At 46.1% G+C, this 23,603-nt stretch overlaps 1 pseudogene; it reads right to left on the bottom strand.

Annotated features, from left to right (window-relative positions):
* The window catches only part of LOC138489273 (zinc finger protein 182-like), a 115,735-nt pseudogene that overhangs the window by 45,534 nt on the left and 46,598 nt on the right, over positions 1-23,603 (bottom strand).

Genomic DNA, 23,603 nt, shown 5'->3' with positions numbered 1-23,603 from the left:
CATTTCAGGACACCGCGAGTGTTCTTAGAACACTTTCAGCTTGACAACGAACAATACAGACAACGTCTTCAGGACACCCCCTGCGAACATTCCAGGACCCCACGAGTCTTCTTAGAACACTTTCAACTTGACATGAATCCATTCTGTTTATTTACAAACATTTCAGAACAGCCGTGTTGTCCGCAGAAAAATCGAACACAACAAAAGCGCCTAGCACATAAAAAAAACAGAACATTGAACCTATCTCATACTCCCCCACCCTCCCCAAACACTCTTACACACCAACACACTCCACTAAATACAATTTTTAATCCAAGTTTCACCGCAGACAGTACAAGCTGCAATCCTTGCACAGCACCATGCGCGCATAGAAAAGGAAAGAAACTCTCTAAATACCGAAATGGACAGGCTGAAACACAAAGTGAAAAAATGGTGAACTCTTGGGCCTCCTTACAAGTTGCGTACAAAGAAATATTTTTGACAAAATGAAATGGCAGTGGCACACCTGTATACTCTTTTTCCTGAAATGGCATTCAGACTCAGCGGCACACAGTCTTCCTGGCAATGCTTCCAATTCAGCAAAAGGTAAGTGTCCTATGGAATAACCACAATCACAATAGATGCATCCGTACGACGCCAGCAGGCTCTGCATGGTTGCATGTTGTCCACCCAGTGCTCCAGATAAGATTTTGAGGTGGGAGTATTTTACGCATGCTTTTTCAAATTAGAGAGTAAATGCAATATCAAGAGAGTAAAAATTAGTTTTCTCCTCTGCAAGAGAGTAAAACGTATCCAACACATACTATCGAATAGTATATTTTAAAGCGCAATATTCAGAGAGGTGATCGAAGTCTTTCTTGAAAGTAACAGCTTTAAAGTTTTACTGCGTTTGTTCCAAGTACATTTTTCTGAACAAATACAGTAAAACGTTAACACTGCCAGTTTCGGGGAAAGGCTTCCCTCACCTCTCTGCCTAACAAAATGCAAGTGTGCACATCCAGGGGTGCACTTAGGCTAAAATGAAGGCGGGGCTAACCCTTCAAATGTTGGGAGGGGCACCAACTTCGGAGACGGTGGAGAAGTGGCAAACTTACTTGTGTAGGGGCAGCTAACTACATTACTCATTGTAATGAGTCTATTCCAGTGCAGCTTCAATGTTACAGAGGAGGGGGGGAGAGGCTGCAAAAAGACAGGCGACTACAATTTACTATGCCTGACGGCAATTGGGGTAGTGCCGGAGATTACAGAAGGGAGGCAAGGTGGTGTAGGGAGGGGAAGAGAGACGGGGGGGGAGAGGGGAAAGGATGCAAGGCAGGAAGGGGATGAGGGGGAAAGGGAAACATCACAGAGGGCAAGGGGGAGGTGAGAGGTGGACTTTAAGAGAAAAGGGGGGAAGGGGAGAGGAGGGGACTGTAAGAAGGGAAGGGTGGAGAGGAGGGTGCCCTGAGGGAAATAGGGGCCAGAGGGGGCCCACAGACACATTCAAGGGGCAGTGGGGGCACACAGGCACATTCGAGGGGCAGTGGGGGCACACAGGCACATTCAGGGGCAGTGGGGGCACACAGACACACTGGGGGGGCAGAGGGGGCACACAGACACATTCAGGGGCAGAGGGGGAACACAGACACACTGGGGGGCAGTGGGGGCACACAGGCACACTGGGGGGTACTCGGGGCACACTGGGGGGCAGAGGTGGCACACATACCCATTCAGGGGGCAGAGGGGAACAGAGACACATTCATGGGGCAGTGGGGGCACATAGGCACATTCAAGGGGCAGTGGGGGCACACAGGAACATTCGAGGGGCAGAGGGGGAACACAGACGCATTCAGGGGCAGAGGGGAACACAGACGCATTTGAGGGGCAGAGGGGGCACACAGGCACACTGGGGGGCAGAGGGGGCACACAGGCACACTGGGGGGCAGAGGGGGTTCACAGACACATTCGAGGGGCAGTGGGGGAACACAGACACACTCAAGGGGCAGTGGGGGCACACAGACACATTCGAGGGGCAGTGGGGGCACACAGGCACATTTGAGGGGCAGTGGGGGCACACAGACACTTACGGGAGTAGAGGGGGAACACAGACACATTCGAGGGGCAGTGGGGGCACACACACACTTACGGGGAAGAGGGGGAACACAGACACATTCGAGGGGCAGTGGTGGTACACAGACACACCTAAAGGGGCAGAGGGGGAACACAGACACATTCGAGGGGCAGTGCGGGCACACAGGCACATTCAAGGGGCAGTGGGGGCACACAGACACTTACGGGGGCGGCACAGCAGCATACCTTGGTGGACAGGGGTAGACAGGGCCAGGAGTGTCCGAGTGGGCCTTGTGAGGAGGGCAGGCCAAGCCTGCCGGCCTCTTCATTGGCCCAGTTGTAAGAAGCCATGCCCAATCACAGGCACCCAGCGTTGAAAACAAAAGCACACCGGCGCTGATGGAACAAAACTGCCATCTTGGAATGGCCATGCCTCGTGGGGTCAGTGAGGCTAGCACACCAAAAAAGCACATCAGCAGACACGCGACTCTGCCAAAATGCTCAAAAAGTACACAATCATAACATGAAGCAGATGCCACACCTCAGAGTTCAATTTAGCCATAGTCACAAAGTCAACTGTGGCGCCATCGTGCACCGGAACATAGAGCCCAGGAGGGGGCTTACCTACAGATGTTAATGCAGGGCCTCAGGATGTGAAGAGGAACACATTGTTCCAGCCGCTCTGGTCACTGAAGAAGGAGGAAATGAAAGCTAGCATTTGCTAAATATGTGTTCCATCGCCAGTACTGGAATGAAATAATAGGGGAATTCTCAACAAAGTACTGTGGCCAGCCTGCGTAAATGGTACGAAAATAAAAATAAAATGTGGCGTATTTACATTATTTTAATGTAATTGTAAAAAGCACCTATACGCTCCTTATCTGGAGGGCTGTGTCCACCACCTAGCAATGGATGTGTGAATGGATGTTTGTGCGTACTGCAAGTACAGGCATGTGTATGTGTGCCTCTGTGTCCTGGTAACATCACCACTCAGCAGCATATGCTAGGGAACGGGAATTTGGTTGTGACGTCCATCCACGTCCTACAGATAGGTATGCAAATAAGCACCCACCTTCTGGACCCTACAAGTATGCAGCATCTTGCCAAAATGGTCAGGGCATGTGTTGCGCACTATTAGTCCATAGGAATTTGGCAGCGGGGTGCATAGTACACCCACGCACAACGCAGTACGGGCAAAGCCTGTGCAGCAGACACTCATCAAGAGACATACACACCAACAATCTGTGGCCAAAATGTGTGTAGGGATGTTAACATTTAAAAAATCCTGCCTACCATATTGATGGCATAATGGCAAATGATGCCACATGAACTTCACCCGATGAAATAACAGGACATAACATGCCAGTAAATTATTTCACAATAATGTTCACCCTATGACGGCACAGGAAATGCCCCCAGTTGGCATATGGCCTTCAAGAGATCACAGGAGCAGAGTGCCTGGTGTGCCCCATCCCATATCCTCTTACCCATCATGATAAAGAAAAATACGAAATGAGTGACGTGTACATAGTGCCAACAGTTTCTTCCTTAGCAGAATACAAATTGCTCTTCAAACATATCAAGAACTACAATGTAAATCAGCATTCACTTTACATTTTTACAACTGGATGAAACCCAATGAACAATATATGAGATCACAACACATGTACTGCTTCTGTACGAATGCACCATTTCAATAGGTCTTGGTAAAACAAAAGACATGTCAGTGAGTAAAGTAAAGACAAGCAAGTAAAGAAAGTGATAATAGTGTACTCAGTGGGTAAATGCAGTAGCTTTTTAAATTGCAAAGTGCACTTTGACATCAAACAGATTTTGTGTTGTAGAGGCCTAGCAAAGCCTACATTTTAACAAAAAACAAGTGTACTTGGTGTCGCAAACTGTAATGTTACATTGAAGTAAACAAGCATCAGAAAACCGGGCTCAAATTATGAGCAAACCTGCAATGCAGGGTTCCAAAATTAGGGGAGTTGGGAGCAATCTAGATGCTACTTGTACCAGAGAAGGGCCTGCCTACCTTAACACACAACAGTTAGCAGAAGGTACATTAGACAGCACACCAAACTGTAACACTCACCTGCTATCCACGGGGACGTCACACAGCCTGTTCTGACCTCTTACGACCTCAAACCCTTCCCTGGAGGCTATTCGACTGGAGACTGGGCCTGAAACACAGGATTCGTAGAGTTTAACTTCCTATTGTCTCTGTGTGCTTGAACCCCTTCTTCCCCGGGGTCCAACCCTTCCCTTTGATCCACAGCTCACCTTGTTTTCTTGCATAGTGTGCTCTCCATCCTGCTTTCAGCGCAGGGGCGCGTTGATTGATGAGGGCTCGTTGCTGCCTAGTTACTTCACTGGCAAGAGTCCGACAGGTAAGTATAATGAGTCTTTTGAACAGTTCTCTAACTTCGTTCCTTTCCTTCCTTAGATGATGGCCGGCGTCCGGGGATGGCGGCGTGCTGCTGAGATGAGTAGCGCTGAAGGTGAGTGAGAGCGCGATGCGCGATGCACCAATTTCGTATTTGCATTGAACTGAGTTCTTTTTCTGTGTCTTTTAGGTGCCGCGACATTTTTCAGCGTGGATGCCGGTTATGACGAACAAATGCGGTGGGTAAGCGCGGTATGCGGCGCCTCTAGATGTTTCCACGCTAACCTGGAGTGTCTTTTCCCTCTTGCAGATGGATGAGAAGTTCCGGAGACAGAGTCCCCCCAGAGCGGCTGGGATTCAGGTAAGCGTTTGAAGTTCGTACAGTATTTAAAAATAAGCAAAGATTTGCAGAATGCTTACTAATGCCTTTTTTCTGTTCTTTTCCCTTTTCCTTAGGAAGCGGCATGCCGGGATGGGAATGACACCGCCGAAGATGCCCGTAGAACAGAAGGAGCGATGAATGATGGGCAGAAGCGCTGCAAGGTAAGGCTGTTCCTAACGGTGTTCTTGTTCTTGCAGGAGCTGAGCGCAGAAGAAAGATGCAGGTCTACTGGAGACCGATCCGAACACGGTGAGTGTCACGCTGCAGGTGCAGAAAACGCAAAGCATGTTTCTCAGCCTGGGCGTGGCTTAAATAGTCTCTGGATATCCCAAAAGACTAGACCGCACATGCAGTTCTGGGAACCGAAATATGTGGGGGCATCCATCTTGTCCCCATCAATGCACTAAAAGTCCAATCCCCAATGTTATCCTATGGGAGTGAGTCTGGTGCCACAAGCGCCAAATCTGACTCCAAGTCTTTGGAGGGATGGAGAGGCCCTTGAGGGCCATGTAGGGGATCGTGGCTTGGCTCCAGCCTGACATCTTGGAGGGCTGGGGACATGAGGGGCAGGAATCATGACACAAACATTACACCACATCTGCATCAAAATCATTTGAGAAAAGAATGCTAAGTTAGTCAAGGAAAAGTCCTCTACAAGCGTTTCACCACAAAGTGTCCAACTTGAAGACGTGAAAAGTACTCTTATGTTAATTTATCCTATTATGTTTTATAATTTCACCACACAATTTGTCTATGCTTTCTGCACTGGTTGAATGTATTGAGTGTCATAATCCAATGTTTCTTTGATGGAGAGGAAGAAGGAGATACTTCTTTCTGTTGTGGCCGTGTGCATGACTTTTGGTTTTTAGGACAGGTTATGCTTTAAATTTGCTTTGCTTTTCTACATTCATTGTATTCTTGTGTGTTTGGATTGGTTAAAGGATTCGCTTGTGTATAAGGTCTTTATAAGATTATATCACTGTAACCATGACCCAAGTATCCCTATGTAACTAAGACAAGTTCATGTAACTAAGACAATGTCATGCAACAGCGCCTCGATGCCCTTGGGCTGGTAGTGCGCTTTACAAATCCAAATAAATAACAAACAAAAAAAATAAAACATAAAATATCACTCAGTTTCCTACACAGGCAATGTGGGGTCACAATGAACAGATACAGTAATAGGGGTTTGTGAAAGAGGCTCAAAGAACACATCAATAACTTTCCAGCACAGTCACTCAGGGCTCACAAGACACACATACAGTGGTGAGAGTCAGTGCAAAGTGCATTAGCAACTTCAATAACATATCACTCGGTTTCCTACACAATCTGTCAGACCGCACATGGTAGCGAATCACTGCAGGGGGCCTGTGAATGGTCTTGAGCAGTGTGTCACAAAGGCATGTGGCAGACCTGAGTAAGCTGTGTTAAAGGAGTGTCTCTTGAAACCATTTACAAAAGGAAATGGGTGTGTTTCACTTTTACCAATGCTCAAATGGCTAAATGTGCTCTGCTATAGTGCGTCTGCAACTACCAGAAACCATGTCACTCTGGCTAAGTACGCACAGGAGTAGAGAAAATTACCACTGGTCCTTGCTGTCACCAACACTCGCTGCTGCGATAGTCCCTATTGTCCCAATGTCACAGATAGTTTGTAGAATAAGGGCATGTACGCACGTGCATTTACCCAAGGACGGTGATTGCCTTCTCCGAATGAAGCTGACACATTCCTTCTTCCCTATCCAGTTTGTTCTTTGCAGCACGGCGACATTGCGTGCTGGTAGAAAATTGCACATGTTTCCACCAATAACATCGATGAGCTCTCTATTTTACAGTGTTAGTTGTGTAGAACAGGGCTCTGCGTACACACCACGGGCACAAATGCTGTGTCACAAGCCCTCTGGCTATACAGTCCAATTTCCATGGCCGCCATCCTCAAAGTCCACGGATGTGGCTTTCGAGCTCCGTGCGCCCGTGGGGGAATAACTTCCAAGCTGGGCAGGGGAAGGTCGTTCTAGGAGGCGGCTCTCAAGAAAGCATTTTCTGGCCAAATGTGCTCACCTACACTGCGTCTGCAACTACTAGCAACCACATTACTCTGGCTAAGTGTGCACAGTAGTGGGGAACATTATCAACGGGCCTTGCTGGCACTCACACTCGCAGCTGCGATAGTCCCCCATTGTCCCAATGTCATAGGTAGTTTGTAGAAAAATGGCATATATACGCACATGCTTTTACTTATGGACGGCGACTAGCTTCTCCGAATGGAGTTGACACATTACTTCTTCCCTACCCAGTGTCTTCTTTGCAGCACTGCGACATTGAGTACTGGTAAAAAGTTGCAAACGCTTCCACCAATAACATTGAAGAGCTCTCCATTTCACAGTATTAGGTGTGTGCAACAGGGCTGTGCGTACACACCATGGGCACAAACGCTGTACCGCTATCCCTATGGCTGTACAGTCCCATTTCTATGGCCACTGTCCTCTAAGTTCCCGGATGTGGCTTTCGAGCTCCGTGCGCCCGTGGGGGAATAACTTCCAAGCTGGGTAGGGGAAAGTCATTCTAGGAGGTGGCTCTCAAGAAAGCATTTTCTTCTTACATGCTTCAACCCAAACACCCTTTCTTTCCGCTAGTATGTGCTTTTTGTTTCCTTGAGCGGCCATAAATTATTCACTGCATCTTGTACACTGGCAAACAACACTGCATTACCAATGGACGACAAAGAAATGCCATTTTCTTCAAAAAAGTCCAGATTTCCATAACTAATGTCATTGCTGGAGAAGAAGATTGCAGCACCAGACACAAACAGGTGCATGCTTCTGTTAATGAGACACCTTCCTGCCTCGGGGTCCAAACAACATCCAGGAGCAGTGTCCCATACTCTTCGTGCAGTTGTGGATGAGAAAAACACCTTTGCGGTGGGAAAACGTGACTTCACTAGATTCACCAACCTCCTCAGTCGACGAAACAAACCTTCACAACGCACGTAACCCACATGCATGCCACCGTAGTGGATGACCACAACATCTGCAGTACCAAAAGTGGGCAAGTGCATACCTGTCGGAAAAACTGTGCTCGTACACAGCGTTGCACAATGCGTCCACTCCTGCCAAGCCAAAATTGGCACTAATGCTTCTTTCCAGGGCATACTTGTACAGATCTATCAGAAAGGCATCACCAAATGTCCACACTTTGCGTTTCATCATGTCAGCCATACCGACTACGCATTGTATAATGTACATTTCCACCTCCCCTCCCTGTGAACCACACCCACAGCACCTGAATGGATAATCCTCACAGTCCCATGGCCATTGGCCAGCACGGTAAGAAGGGCACATTGTGGCACGTGCAGTGCTGAAAACACTGCTAGGGCCATACCCGAGTAAACCAGGAGCAGTCCATCTTCCCTTTTCACTACCTTCTCTCCGCCGCTACCACATTGCATACTAGTACATAGGCACACACGATTCCACCAATTGCATGGAAGACAGTGGCATTGAACACAGTTTGTTCTGCACAACACTTTGCGGGTTCTGTTACAAAATCAGCATTCTACAGTGGTGTCACTGCACAGCATGAGCAGTACAAAATTTAGGGAAAACTGCAACAGTACTGCATCGACATTCATCAACATGAGCACCTACCTCTACAAAAAGGAGGTACGAAATCTTTTTGTGCACTATATTCGCTACAACCATCTCACTGTGCATGACTACGCACACTAGTGCAGAACATTGGCCACACCCACTACACCTTAACAGAGCCATGCAGGCCACCATGTACGCATGTGCCCAAATAACGAAGGCAACATAGCCTCCAGCACTTCCACCCAACCACTGCACCACAATACAGGGATACAAGGACACATGTTCCACTTACCATAGCGCACACACATATTGCTGTGCTTTGCACCGCTACCCACTTGCAATCACAAAGCATTGCAAGTATGGCAACCTACCAGCACATTCTGCACGACATTGGGGCTGCTCTGAGCACTGCACTACATGCACACAAGCAATGCTGTGGTGTGAACTGCAGTGCTTACTAATCTGCGCAATTGTAACTACAGAACCACTTATACGAAGCAGTACCACCATGACGGTACCACATTCAGCACAACATTGGGCCTGCTCTAAACACTGCACTACGTGCACACAAGCAATGCTGCATTGTGAACTCCAGCACTTAATAATCTGTGCAATGCACACTACAGAACCACATATAATATGCAGTACCACCACTACGGCATCCATATGTACAGTATGCCATTACAACATGCAGTGGACACACTGCAGGACTGCTCACTGGCACATCTCCGCCCACATACATCTACAGCTGTAGGTTGTTCCACCAATCACCACACCCATACAACCACACACAAACCAACAATGTGTCACCTACTTTCAACCACTGGACATAACTTTTCAGGTAGTGGACATGCTTCAAAGGAACTACGGACTTACCTCTCACAGCACACCATAGTGCACCCTATGTTGGAATGCTATTGTCTTGTGCAATGCACTCCCCTTTTCCGAATCTACCTCCCACCACTCTTGAACAAACACATCGCCCCTGCAGCTGCATGCCATGCCTAGGGCTCCCTGTAATCTCCACATAAGTTTTTTGCCGACACAGGTTACCGCCCATTTCTGTACTGTGCACCAATACTGCTGGCACACCACCCTCCTCTGCTCATAACATTTCTCACACAAAGTGCTGCTCACTCCCCTTTCCATCCCTTCTTGCAACCACCTGATAGGGCGCACTATGTTCTTCAGTCCCTTTCGCCGCCGCATGGTCCTCTCACACAACCATGACGGCATCCATATGTACAGTATCCCATTACAACACGCAGTGGACACACTGCAGGACTGCTCACTAGAACATCTCCACGCACACACATCTACAACTGTAGGTTGTTCAACCAATCACCACACGCATGCAACCACACACAAATCAACAGTGAGCCACCTACTTTCACCAACTTCACATAACTTTTCAGGTAGTAGGCATACGTTCCTCACCTAGGGCTGCAGTCATTCATCAAAGGGACTACAGACTTACCTCTCACAGAAGACCATGGTGCACCCTATGTTTAAATGCTATTGTCTTGTGCAATGCCCTCCCCTTTTCGGAATGTGCCTCCACCACTCTTCACATTAACATCGCCCCTGCAGCTGCCATGCCATACCTAAGGCTCCCTGCCATCTCCACACAAGTTTCTTGGTGACTGAAGTAACTGCCTATTTCCATACTGTGCGGCAATCCTGCTCGCATACCACCCTCCTCACCTCATAACATTTCTCACAGAATGCGCTGCTCACTTGTGCCCCCTTTCCATCCCTTCTTCCACTGACATGATACCGTGCACTATGCTCACCAGTTCCCTTCCGCCGCCGCATTGTCCTCCCATACAACATGCGCCATCATAGCAAACTTTTCTCTCACATATCGTCCCCGCACACTGCAGTACAGTCACAATGTTGGCCGTGCAGCGACCAGCAAAATGGGATGCCAGAGCTGAGCCATAAATATAACTACTAATTTCAGTGCGCACAGACCTACGTACAAGAGCCCCAGCTGCGCACACTAACTCTTACAACATTGCGACACACAAAACGTAACACTATCCTCCGATACACCATGACGGCGTTACCCAAAGACTTTCGGCACATCACGTTTCTAATTTCAGTGGGCACATTCCTACGTACAAGAGGGCCAGTCGCTCACACTATCTCTTACAACCTTGCCACACACACCACAACACTACCCTCCGATACACCATGGCGGCATTTCCCGAAAGGTTTGACGCGCAGCACGCTTCCCTTCATCCAACCACCGGCCGCGTCCACTGTTCGCGACATCACGTTGTACCGAGCACCAATCACACTTCAGTCTGCGGAGCGAACAGGAAAATGGGTCAGCGGAGTGTACCCAGATATCACTAATTTTTTGAGACGTATATTTCAGTATTTTGCAACAAAAGTACTAGTCGGATTTAAGCCAAACACAAAAGCACGCTTTCTGGCCCAAGCCCCCACTCCTGCCGCAAATTTGATAAAGATCCATCCAGTCGTTCAGCCTGTAGCAGTGCGCACATATTTTCCCCATTCAGTCTATGGAGGACCCCCACTATAACTTTGCCCACCCTGCACAAAATCTCACCCAACTTGGTGACAACATACAGAACCGGCCATATACTTTTTTTGCAAAGTTTGGTGAAGATTCCTCCAGGGGGAGCGAAGTTATAAGCCGCCGAAAATGTGCTTGTCCTATGAGTTTAGCAACTTAACCATGCGGGCTGTGTAATATTATATAGCTGAGGCTTGTGGAATATGCTTAGATCACATGCTACGCATAGGCCGACATCTAGTGGTAGCTGCAGAGTATTTTTTTGTTTTCGAAACGGGACGTCGACAGGGCATGCCAGTAATAGTATCCCTAGTGTGACATCTACTGTATGGTCCTTCACGCGTAAAGGTCCCTCAGATTATTATAGTCGGACGCATATCGCAGAGTTCCTTCTTGGCTGACGCCATTATTTAGAAAAGTTTAATACTAGTATTTCTTTCTGTCCTTTCAATGTCCGTCTACCGCAAGATCTTTGGCAACAGCTTCAAGGACGAGTGTCATTTGTCGACGACAGTAACTCAGTCTCGGCGATCCTTTGTCTACGGCCTCCCAGGGCCCCATTGGGTCTCAGCCCTGAACAGTAGGGAGAGCGGGGGGAGGTTCACATTCTAGTCTCATTAAGAGAATGTATATTCCCCTTTACTCCCATTTATTTCGTCGGGCTGCCATCCCCATAAATCATGGAAAACACCCCTTTTAAATGTTGCCCTTCCTGTAATAGGAAGTTTCCCTGGAAAGACTTGCACCCGATGTGCAACTTTTTTCTCCCCCCTGGGACCACGCCGAGGGATAGTGCAAGTCTTACAAACTGTTCAGGCCTAATACCCTAAAGGACCGCAAGACCAAATGCTGGGCTCACCCATGTGATGTAGGCCGAGGCCGCCATGGACGTTGAGGGAGCCTCCAGCGATGGCAGCATCAATGGCTTAAGTAATGCTAAGGGGGATCGGGATTCTCACATGCGGTTCTGCTATGGGGATGACATCCGGCGGCTCAATCACTACCAAGTTGCATCACACCCCCCACGGCCAAAAGTCGGCCACAGGCGGTGTCGAGGGGGAGTTCCAAACTTTTCCTGTCCTCTGGGCCATTGCAATCACCAAACGACAGGCCCCCGAAACAGACTGTCAAGTCTGTTTCTGACACCGCGTCTAAACCTACAAATTCCTTGGGTGCCAGTGACCAGGCATCGAAAGACATGTCGATGGCCTCGAGAAAAAGCACAATGAGCTCAAAGATGAGCGAGTTAATTAAAAAGCATTTTTCCCAATACCTTTTTAAAGGCCTGAATGTTGAAAAACCATACATCTTCAACGCCCCAGATGGAAAAGGTTCAAGCTAACAGCAGGGATTTCACTGCCCCAGAGGGCACCCTTTTAGGGGCTATGCACCATAAGAAAACCTCTGTCCCCGAGCCCCCACCTACACCCGCTAGTCCTGCTCCCTCTGTATTACCAAGTACCTCACAGTGGACCACAGAAAAATTCGATAAAGTTATGAAAAGAATGTCCTGTTTTATAAATTTCTTTGACGACCACCCCAAGGTCCTCCAAAATCAACACCAAAGAGTGGCGGGGCAGTCACTCAGCTCGCTGCCAAAAAAGCCTGCATAGGCACCACGCAGGCTACCACCTCGTCACATCAGGACCTAGGGCAAGACACTTATTACCTTTCCACACAAGGCTCCCAAGACCCTGGAACATGGACCTGGACCAATATTATGATGCTGGTATACGCCATCCAGTCCCCCTGGTCACACCGACCCACCAGTGGCTGACTCCCCAGTAGACAACCAATTGCAATATAATGACCTTCTCCTAAAGGCTGAAGAGCACTTCAAAATAGACACACAAGAAGCCCAAGTAGACAAGGACTTTGTTGAGGACATTCTTGGGGCTAAAACAAATTGGCAACTCAATTTCTCCCCGTTACAATCGGTACAGAGACGCATCCAGCCCTCTCTGCTTACACCCAATTTAACACGGGTGATCAACCCGTGCATCGAGATGTTCAGACCAGCCCCCTCAGATCCTTTATACATAAGGGGGCAGTTAAAGCGTGACTCCTTAGTAGCTACTACTACAAGTAAGAGGGCAGGAATTGTTAAGTAAGAATTGGTGCAGTCACACTGTGAGACTCCACACTGCATACCTGCTTGGTATTAGGTAATACACCTTTTGGTATAGGTCTGTACTACACACGTTGGTAGTGTGACTGAGCAGCCAGGCCTATCTCAAGAGGGGTAAATGTGAGCTGTAGAGCTGTACAAATGAAATCCGTAAATACAAGTTACTCAAGGTTTCAGTTATAAATAGTTATTTATTTAACATCAGTTTGAAATAAGCATTCTTTAAAAAGGCAAGAGATTATAACAATACTAATAAACTTAGAAATTACTTTTCAGAATCAATAAAGCCAGTGAATAATCTTTGGATATCCTTGATAAATTTCTCCTACACCCTGAGGTGACTCCAATCACAAGGATAGTATTTGAATTTATATATTACACCAATATACTTTGTAGATTCTGAGTTGTAGAAAGGAAAGGTTAAGGGAAGTAAAAAGGTTAGGCCAGTTTCTCAGAACATGTGAGGACAACTGAATCCTCCAATGAAGTCTAGATAAGTCTTTCCCAGCAGTATCAGTGTTTAAAAAGCCACAACCTATGGACGGAGAAGCAATACCAAAGTCAATGGATTTAGAAGAGTGCCTTTAGGGAGACAGGACAACCAAAGTAATTTGGACACAGTCTATAGTTCTGATGCACTTCATGAATAAAAATGTCTTGCACAAGGTTGGAGAGTTCACAAATAAATCACTTGTAGGAACACAAGCTGTTAAGCCTGTGCAAAGGGAGTTGAAATCAACTCAGAAATTAAGTAGGTGCAAGTCTCAAATGAGACAGCACGACTTAAGGCAAGAAGGTAAGTACCCCAAGCCCGAAAAAGTACCTTTGGTTAGAAGAAAGGGGTCCAGCTGGATTCCGTCTTGCTACAGCCACACAGACCTCGGTTCCTGAGCCTCAGTCGTGGGCACACGAGGGAGGACATCTGGTGGGCTCCTGCGGCAGTACTCTGGAAGGTCATCAGCAGCTACGGGTTTTCTTCGGAACGATGGACACCGGTTGGACTTTCCTTGCTCCCTCTGTCCTGCACTCTGGATCGGCCTATCCTGCTTCTGGGCGGTCCTTGGGAGGCTCCTGGAGCTTATAGCCCAATTCGTTCCGCAGCAGACATTGCCCTCAACTATGGACACTCAACCACTGGTATTGGGCTTCTGCAACAACGGACAGGAACAGCAAGTTGGGGTTGGTGCAAAAGAGGAGTTTGTCTCGCGGTTAGTTGGTCCCACTAGCCCAAGGGGAGAGTCGTTCCGTCTGAGCTTCTCTGTCAAGGTGAAAAAGGAGGTCAGCACAGCAGCAGGGCTTCACTGGGCAATAGATGTTCCAGGAGGTTGCAGCAGGCTTCTCTTCACGGTTTCTCCTTCAGATATTTCTTCCAGTGGTCGACTCTGCCTGTAGTCCCAAGAACCTCGCCTTTTAAACACGTTTTCCCATTCATGCACAGCCTAGACTGTCAATCACACAGCAGGGTGGCTATCCATTCAGGACAGTCAGCCGGCCAATCGGGACTAGTTTCATTCAGGCGCTCCTAGAGATAAAGGACATGGGAGTTTCGGGACCCTCCCTCACATCATGTCCTTCCAGACACACTGGAGCCAGGGGCTGGCTTCAGAGCTGAAGCCTGTCAAAGGCAACACAAACAAAGGGCTTAAACCTATCCCAACGCACAGAGTAAAAGCCCAGAAAGACCTCACAACCAAAAATGGCACAAAAAGAAGACCAGGGCCATTTTGACAAAATGGTCACCCATGGGTGCTGTACTGCAGCTGAGGGTTCAGCCTATGGTAGAAAAGCACAATGGTAGGAACAATTAAACCACTGCCAACAGCCATTTTAAGTAGCCAGGGTAACAAAAAATGTTATCTGAGAAAGTAGGATAAGGGGCTACTAAGTAACCCCCAACACTCCACATAAAATGGAGGGGCCTAAGCAAGTGCTCCTGATCTCTCCCCAGACCCACTGGTTTCACTGCACGGCTGCTGTCCCAAAACTTGTGGCCTCCATGCCTCACACTCAAGGTAAGATGCCCACCTCTGCCCTACTGAGCCAGTCCTGGCCCTCCTGGCATTCTGACACACTACTTTATCTCTTGCATGAATATGTGGAAGCTGAGAATGGCAGTGCCACCTGGCATCAGTTCCAGTGTGGTATTGGCGAGTCAAAGCAACACAGAGAGGTGTAAAGCAAGGAGAGGAGGCAGTAGGGTGTTAATGAACAGGCAATGGAAAAAGATAATTTAGACTGGGGTTCTGGTCGTGCGAGTGTATGTGTTGCTAATGGATCAGTCAGAGTGCTGATCAGAAGACACGTGATAAACCTATTGGTAAAGCCGAGCATTTTCTGTGACAGACGATTCTCGTACATTGCTGAGTGGTATTAGAGACAGGGCATGGCTGTGTGATGGGCACAAGATGCTCTCAAGTGTGTCCAGAAGTATGGACATTCTTTACCAGATCATCATTAGAAAATGTTCACCCTTTTACAAATATGAGCCTCTGGGATTGCCACATTGTCTGGCAGGAGGGCCAGGGTTAAGAGCTGGCTGCACATAGGTGGCTCAGTGGGACTCAAAAGGTGAGAAGGGAGCAGAGAAAAACTGGATCCTTCCAGGTCTATAGTAAGTACATCCTAGTGCTGCATTGCAGAGATTAGGAGGGTACATCCTGAGTGTCTGAAATAGAAGAGAATACTCACGCGAGCACAATGCTTTACATTGGGTAATGGGTGGTCCTAGGGCGGCATTGTTTCAGTACTGCTGAAATGCTGGTGCTTGCGCGCTCATGGAATGCACTTCCCGCTGTTCACAAATGAAGGCGACCTTTATGTGTGGCTCGTAGCTTGCAGCTTCAGGCTTTGCACACAGCTGTAAAAAAATGAAAAGGAAAACATGCCTCACTCAACCAGCAGCACAGAGGACGCTTCATTGACCCTCAGCAGTTGTGGGTCAGCAGGATTTGACATTGTGTTCCCTACAGAAACCAAAAGGTAGCAGACAGCAAACTCTCTTATACACAACACAATGAAAAATGACTCAGAGATGTTTGTGGACTTTGAAACTCTTGGTACAAAATGCAACACTATCCTTCCTAATTACTAAGTGAGTACACTTGGCTACACAATCGAATTATACCACATTATAATGAGTGGTATTTAGACTGGCAAAACATTGAACATTACATGTATTGGTTTCAGGGAACCTGATAAGCATCCTTCAACCACTAAAAGAGAGACCAAAACGGTGAGACCACAATGATAGGGACTCACTAAATATACATTTAATATGCACAGGGATGCACGTTGGCATGTGTGATCACCTGCATTTCAGCATAATAGTATTACCAGTGTCATTTATACACTAATAGAGGCACAGGTGAAGTTACTCTATCAAATAAGGTGTTTACAACATAACAATGAAGTAGCATTGACTAAATGAATTTAAGCTTTGTATAGCGAAGGCAACAAATGAAATGTAAATTGGGTTAACAAAACCTAGGCTTTCAATATTTACATGTCTTATCATTTTTCCTTTTCTCCTTTTTTCCCTCTTTTGGTTATCACACCACGAATGGTAATGGCGAATGTGAATGGACAGTGCTTTGTATCAATCAAACCTAACGGCAAATTTGAATGAAGACTTTTTTAAATGGCAAATTATGTTAGTAAAGGCAAATTAGGACACATACGCATAATGGATCATACATAATGGCCAAAAGGTCAATGTGCATCTCATGTGAAAGTTACATTTGCGTTGTGCTGGCTCCTCGCTCCCGATTCTCCAGCGGGAGCTCCTGCCTACTCGGTCATGCCCGACACCCAGGGGCTGGTTTTAGCAGCACTTCCCGGAATCCTAATTTTGAGCGCTGTAAAAAATAAAGGGCCTCATTAGAAGTTTGGTGGATTTTCGGTGGTAAATCCATTGAAATACCACCAAACTGATTTACTGTTACTGACACTTGGTCTGGCAGAATTTCTGCCTGGATTACAAGTGGTAGTAGGCGATGTTAATTCCCATTTATTGGAGTCCATAAGGGATTTCGGCGGAATAGCCACCTGCGGTAATTCCACCAATTTCTGGGTGTTAAAGGGGCAGATTTTCCACCTCACCGCCAAAGTTGTAGAACAGCGGTGCAGTAATGGAGTTACCACAGAATTACCACCGTTTTTCCGACACTGCCGTAGTTGTAATGAGGTCCACAGATGTTAAATCAAACAATAAAATGCAACTAAATCAGAAAACACTACAAAAACCCACCCGTGTAAAATAAACGCAGAATGCAAATGGTTCCACTTTAGGTAGATGAGCAGGGAGGGGTTTTGGGCAATATATTGACAGCAATATAACTATTGTGTGGTAGCGAGGTGATTGAGTCTCTATACCACTTAATAATGGACTGCGAAAGCCTAAGTTATTTGAGAGGGAAATATCTAAATGTTACAGCAATATCCTTGATCTGCAAGAGATAAATGACATTTAGCAGAATTTTATGGTGGGTGATGATATTAATCTAATATATTATATAAATAACAACTTTTTATTAAAAAAAATGTTGAAATTTTAAGATGTTTGGTTTAGGTCTAATGAATAGTGGTATTACCAGAGTAATAGAGATGGTTTTTAGACAGTTTTAAAGATTGTATTTCTAATGTTGTATAATATGTTGTGTTGTATGTATATACAAAGCCATAGTGGCTAAAAGTATATTATCATTAAATAGATAAATAAATAAATGTAACTATTCAAGGATATGTCTGAAGAAAACGTTTGAGAAAGGGGGTTTAAAATTGACGATGATCCCAAAAGTTGACCAGACAGACAAGGCCTCCTCACAGTACCTTTAAGCCTGGCCTTTGGGGTTCAACAGCGTTGAGCCAAGCTTTTGGCGCCGAAACTAGAGTTTGGGCAAGGTTGGTGCTGGGCTGGGCTCGAATCAGGGATTAGCGGTGACAATTCCTAACGGTGCAGTGCTGTTCAGCAGCAGGTAAGGTGCGCGAGTTAAAAACGCTGGGAATGGCAATCCGTGTCAGGTCGGCGGCCCTGGATTATTCAATGATCTCATGGATAGAGAAGCAGAGACTTACTTTCAGCCGCGACTGATTTTTTCCAGTATTTAAATGGAGAAAGATAGCCATCATCCAAGATTCGATGGTAATATGACAGGCTGAGAGACTGAGGTGCAGAGACTAAGAATAATAAAAATTAGTGAAAGCTTTGGAAATGTCTGCATGAACGTGGTAAGAAAAATGAAAGGGCAAAATAATAGCAGAGAGGGGTATAGCATAAAGAGTAAAAAGAAGAGGGTAAAGGACAGAACCCTGAGGAACTCCTAAGTGAAGTGGCTAAGGGGCAGAAGAGTGACCGGCCTAAGGGACAGAATAAGTGCGATCAGAGAGAAAACAATTGGGAACAGATCCAGTAATACATAGAGAAGAAAGCCTGTAGGAAAGAATTGCGCGATCCACTGTGTCAATAGCTGCAGATAGATGGAGTAGAATAAGAAACAATTTTGTTAAGGATTTCAGTCAGGTGACACACACCTTGGTCTCGGCCTAGTATGTAGCGCACAACTGAGATGATTTTCTCCTTATTTATACAGATTCAATTTTGCGATAGTACACATTTCGTATCCCACCCCCTTTTCAAATACTCCGGGTCACAATGGACCATGAACCATGCTGGTTGGTAAAATGCAATATTTATTTATTTAAAATTCAAAAGAAAGTATAACATTTTTATTATGGGGCAGCAATCTCCAATGGGGTGATAATTGCAATGGTAATGTAAACAATGCACTGAGTTACACTTTCTCCTAGAACATACACACAGCAAAGTGAAATAGGAGCACTTTTTGATTTTAGGAAATATAGCACTCAAGTTAGGATTTCCCCCTACAATGTTTCATCAACCCACAAATAATCAATTCCGAGTGGATAAAAAGAAGCAGCAGGTAATCAGGAATAAGAGGCAGAAAACGGAATCCAAATCCGACTTTGCCTCCCCAAATAAGAGTGAAAAGCGGATTTTAAACCCCTTGCAATGTTAGGAAATGACACTCGAAATTTGATAAATAAATAATGAATGTGATTAAAAACCTTGAAACAAATACAATTCCTCACTAAAGCAGCAATGCAAAGATATTAACAATCACAAGCAATGGATTAGCAAGAGCATACAGTTCGAAATTGAGTTGAAGAATTAAGACAGGCTGCAGTCAACTGACACGTGTAAAAGTTACATTTATTTCCGATTTCTGTGTAAATTTAAACAGTTTCTTTAAAGAAACGGGTGAAATATTGCAAATCGCAATGCGATTTTTAGGTTGGGGGATAGATGTATATCACAGGTATCTTACAAAAATGAAAGTAGGTCTCTAGCTATAAAATTGAATGAGATGTGCAAGATAGAATGAGGTGCACTTTTGGAAAAATAGGGCAGTGAAAAATAGAAAAACGGCTTTAAAATGAAAGACACATTTTACTTGAAATGAATTATCTAGACTATATTGTTGAAGAGGACCGCAGTAAGCTCCAAGGTTGATTCGCGACTTCAACCCCATCAACCCCAGTGGTCAACCCCAACAATAAAAGATATGGAAATTAGTTGGAATACTCGAAATATAGCTAAGGGTTTACAGTTTACACCAGACAAAATGAAAAGAGAGATGGCGCTAATACTAGGAATCAAGAGCAGGTTTGCACAAATAATTCTAACAGTTTTGGCAAGATATCAGGGTAAGGATAGGATGGCTTGGAGAGTGGGATAGGACAAAGCAAGACAGGGTATGCCATGGATTTCTATGGGTTTCTATTTATACTCACAGTCCACTTTCAGTTTGGGATTTTTGGACCGTAAGAGGGTTCTGGTCACCACACGGCTCTGGTCTGGCAAAGGACAGCTGGGCAAAGACTGGACACCGAATGGTAATTCTGGTCACTGAATGGCACAGGTACCTCTGGATGTAGTTATTGGGCAGCAGCTACTGGGCAGCAAGCCAGGCTGATATCAGGAGGCTTCCCACAAAAATACCACCGCTTCTCCCTTTGGGTATTGGGATTTTAGAATTGAGGTCTTGCTGAAAGGGTCAGCAATGCTTGGCCTTGTTGTTGGATCTGGAATCTGGATCAATGCAGGATGAATGGAACAGGAACAGGACGCCGGCGCTGGAAGAGTGTTCCTGGAGTCTTGTCAGGCACACTTATTTATAATGCATCGTGACATCATCACAGTATATGGCTGGGGCAGGCTTAACAAAACACGCCTCTAACTATTGGATTGGACAAGGGTGCGAGTCTCCGCCTCACTCTCAGCTGGTTGGACTTCAGGATAGCATGTCAGATTTATGATGCGAGATTTACAATGTTAAAAAAAAAAACTCCCACAGTTACTTTAGCTAAATCCGATTTTGCCACAAATTGTACATTTATACAGTTAAAGTCCCTTAGCAAATCATATAAACAAGTTACATATTTTATGCAGACCATTCCAGTCCAAATCTGCAATCTGTGTTTTGTACGTTTACTACTTTTTGATCATTTTGAGTATGAAAAATTCGGCCTAAAATTCTATAACTTTAGGTGCGCGTACATACTATCATAGGGCATATTTCTGTTAATGTTTAACGTTTCATCATATGTCCTTTCCCCATGGTTCCCATTCTTCTGGCATTCATGTCCCATACATGCTATTGACAGCCAAGACATCTTATTTGAAAGCCACAAAAATCATATTTAAATTGTATAACTTTCACAAAGTCCTGCTGCAGAGATAAAAGTCTTTACATTTTTATTAAGAAATAGTCTGTGGAAACAGATGTTCAGTCTGTTCCCCATATATGGGCATAGTTTACAAGCTACCCCCTTCAGGAGCAGGGTCGTCATGGAGATCTTTCTTGGAGCTCCATGCAGAAGTCACGAGGAGGTGCGACTTTTCACTTAGCACTTTGGTGTCTTGGAAATCTATTGTACAAGGCTGGAGCACAGACAACAGTCTGTCCAACCAAGCAATTATCACTGGTGTGTTCAAGGAGTTTACTGTGGGGGTCCTTATGTTGCTAGCATCCCCCCAGCAGACCTGTTTGACTGGTTCTCCCCCCATGTAGCCACTGCAGAAACCTATTTTTGGGCTGACTTCCCCCCAGCAGCCAGTTTGATTTATTTTATTTCTTTTTGCTCTGAATTGGAAGAAAACTTGCTGAATAAAACCATATCATACATGTATTTTCACAGCACAATCCCCTTTCACATTGCTAAGGAAGGAGAAGTTGTTGTTCAACAGAGTACTTTTTAAAACGGCTCATTTTTTTCCTTTAGTTTGTAAACACCCATTTTTACATGTGTGGTGAAAAGCTAGTATTTCTTTCTTTAAATTCGGTTTTGCATCTCCATCTGGATTCCCACACTGTCTTGCAGCTTATAGTTATTTATCTTTGTCTGAAGCACAGATATATTGAAACTGGCATGGCTCAGATAGTCAGAGTTTCTTTGAACTGCTGAGCTTTGGATACTGTTGTAAAGAAATAAACGTGTTTTCCCGTGGGTGTAAAAGTGAAGTTTCTTGTTGATTTTCTTTCAGAGTTGGTTTGACAGGGCATGTCATTCAGAAATCAGGCCTGGCTTTGCTGGAGCACAATGAGATCTACTTGGGCATGGCAGGGCCTTATTAATCATAGTGGTTTAAGGAAGAGCAGATGTAAATAGCGTCAAAGCAGCATTTTTTAAAGGTGAAAAGGTTGCTTTTGAATGGGGTTTTTGGGCTTTGCAGCAAAGCAGCACTGCTTTTTCATCCTATTTCTTTTGTAGATGTAAGAACACACTGCCAATCTCCTTCAGTGTGCCCCCTTGTTCCATCCTGCCCCATATGTGCTTTGCAAAATGGTGCAGCATTCTTTTTGCTGCTGCAGTTTTGAGGCCATGGTGCTCACAGAAGCCAGCGCAGCTATTTTGCTGTTTCTGCGCAAATGCAGCTTGGTAGTGTGGGGAAGTGCTGCTGAGTGGGTCAATATATCCCACAGATGAGTTTTTATTATTACGTGCAGATAAGAGAGAATCAGTGACAGAAAGCGAGGCCATTGCTGTTGAATGAAAGGGGCGAAAGCCAGACTGAAGAGAAGGAAGAAAAATGCGATTTCAGAAAGGAGGAGACCTGTGTATAGACAGCTCTCTTGAAAATCTTGGAGATAAAAGGAAGAAGAGAGACCGTGTGGAAATTTGATAGAAAAGAAGGATTAACTGAAGGTTTCTTTAAGATTGGTACAATAGTTGCATGTTAAAAGCGGCAGAGGTTTTATTGTATTGCTCCTTTGTAAAGCACCTATACGCAAAGTTTTATTTTATTGGTCATTTGTAAAGCGCCTATACACAGGATCCAAAGTGCTTCAAGGCAGGCTAAGGAACAAGGGGTAAATGCAGTAACACATTCTTACTGGGCCTTGATTCATTCGGAATGGTCAAGTGCTATAAGCGTTAAATGGTGCGAACACAGTAACAGGACTGTTTACAAAAACATAGGACAAAACTGTCGTACTAGGCCTGACGGCATTTCAGAAAGTGCTGTGACATCAATGAAGGCGACAGAGGGGAGGAGAGGGGGAAGGGACGAGCAAGATAGAGAAGGGTAGCGGAAAGGCAAAAAAGGCACACATATGCAGTACGAAATGGAAGATGCAGAGATGAAAAAGCACCTGGAGTCCAATTGCTGTAAGAGGGCAAGGAGGTCAAGGTAAGCAACCAACCATCATGGGTTGGTTGCAGTAAAGGAAAGGTACACGGTTCCAGTCGGATGCAGGGCATCATGGATGGTAAGTGGGGTGAGAGGCCACTTAGCCTGGTCGAGGGCGTTTGTGGGGTCCCAACACGATGAACGTGAACATGTATATGTTGATAACACAGCGGCCGAGTGGTTTGGAATGTCACCCAGGAGCATGCTGAAGGTGCGCTATGTCACAGGCAGAGGCAACAACATATGCGCTGGGTGGCCTGCGAGATCAGCGCACGTGGCACTCTTACCTTAGGCAGCACTGGGATAAGGGATGATGGGCGATGGGGCGCCTCCGAGCAGCTGATGGCGGCCAGATCCAGGGAAATGTTAGAGACCCTCAAACCCTCCCAGGCCCAGACAGGGAAAGAATCGGCCCTTAGCAGAGGCCCTTCGAGGGGGTCGTATATCGCCTGCCGGCTCGGCACAGATGAGGGAGTGCCCAGCCAATCAGACGGGCCACTGTCGGCAGGCTGAAGGATCTGGAAGTTCCTCCGACTGCGACGGCCATGATGCTGGCCCTCACGGCCCGTTCAGGGTGTAGCAGAGGCTGGCTGCAGGTCAGCGGATGGCAAGCCAGTTGGTGTTGGCACCAAAAAGAGATGGCCAATGAGTGCTCCACCAGTTTTTATATTGAATGGACCGTGAGGGGACTGGTGATCTCCGGCTGCAAGTTAGCGCTTTGGCTCAATGACGCAATCTTTCTGGACTGCTCTCTGTCTGGCACTTTTTGCCAGAGGGCATCGTTTATAGACCCGCATGAGGGGTGACTTAGGCA

This window comes from Ambystoma mexicanum, chromosome 9 (genome assembly GCF_040938575.1).
Source record: "Ambystoma mexicanum isolate Mex_15411 chromosome 9, UKY_AmexF1_1, whole genome shotgun sequence".
Taxonomy (NCBI): Eukaryota; Metazoa; Chordata; class Amphibia; order Caudata; family Ambystomatidae; genus Ambystoma; species Ambystoma mexicanum.
The sequence above is the reverse complement of the archived record's forward strand: the minus strand, read 5'-3'. Positions and strand labels throughout refer to the sequence as shown.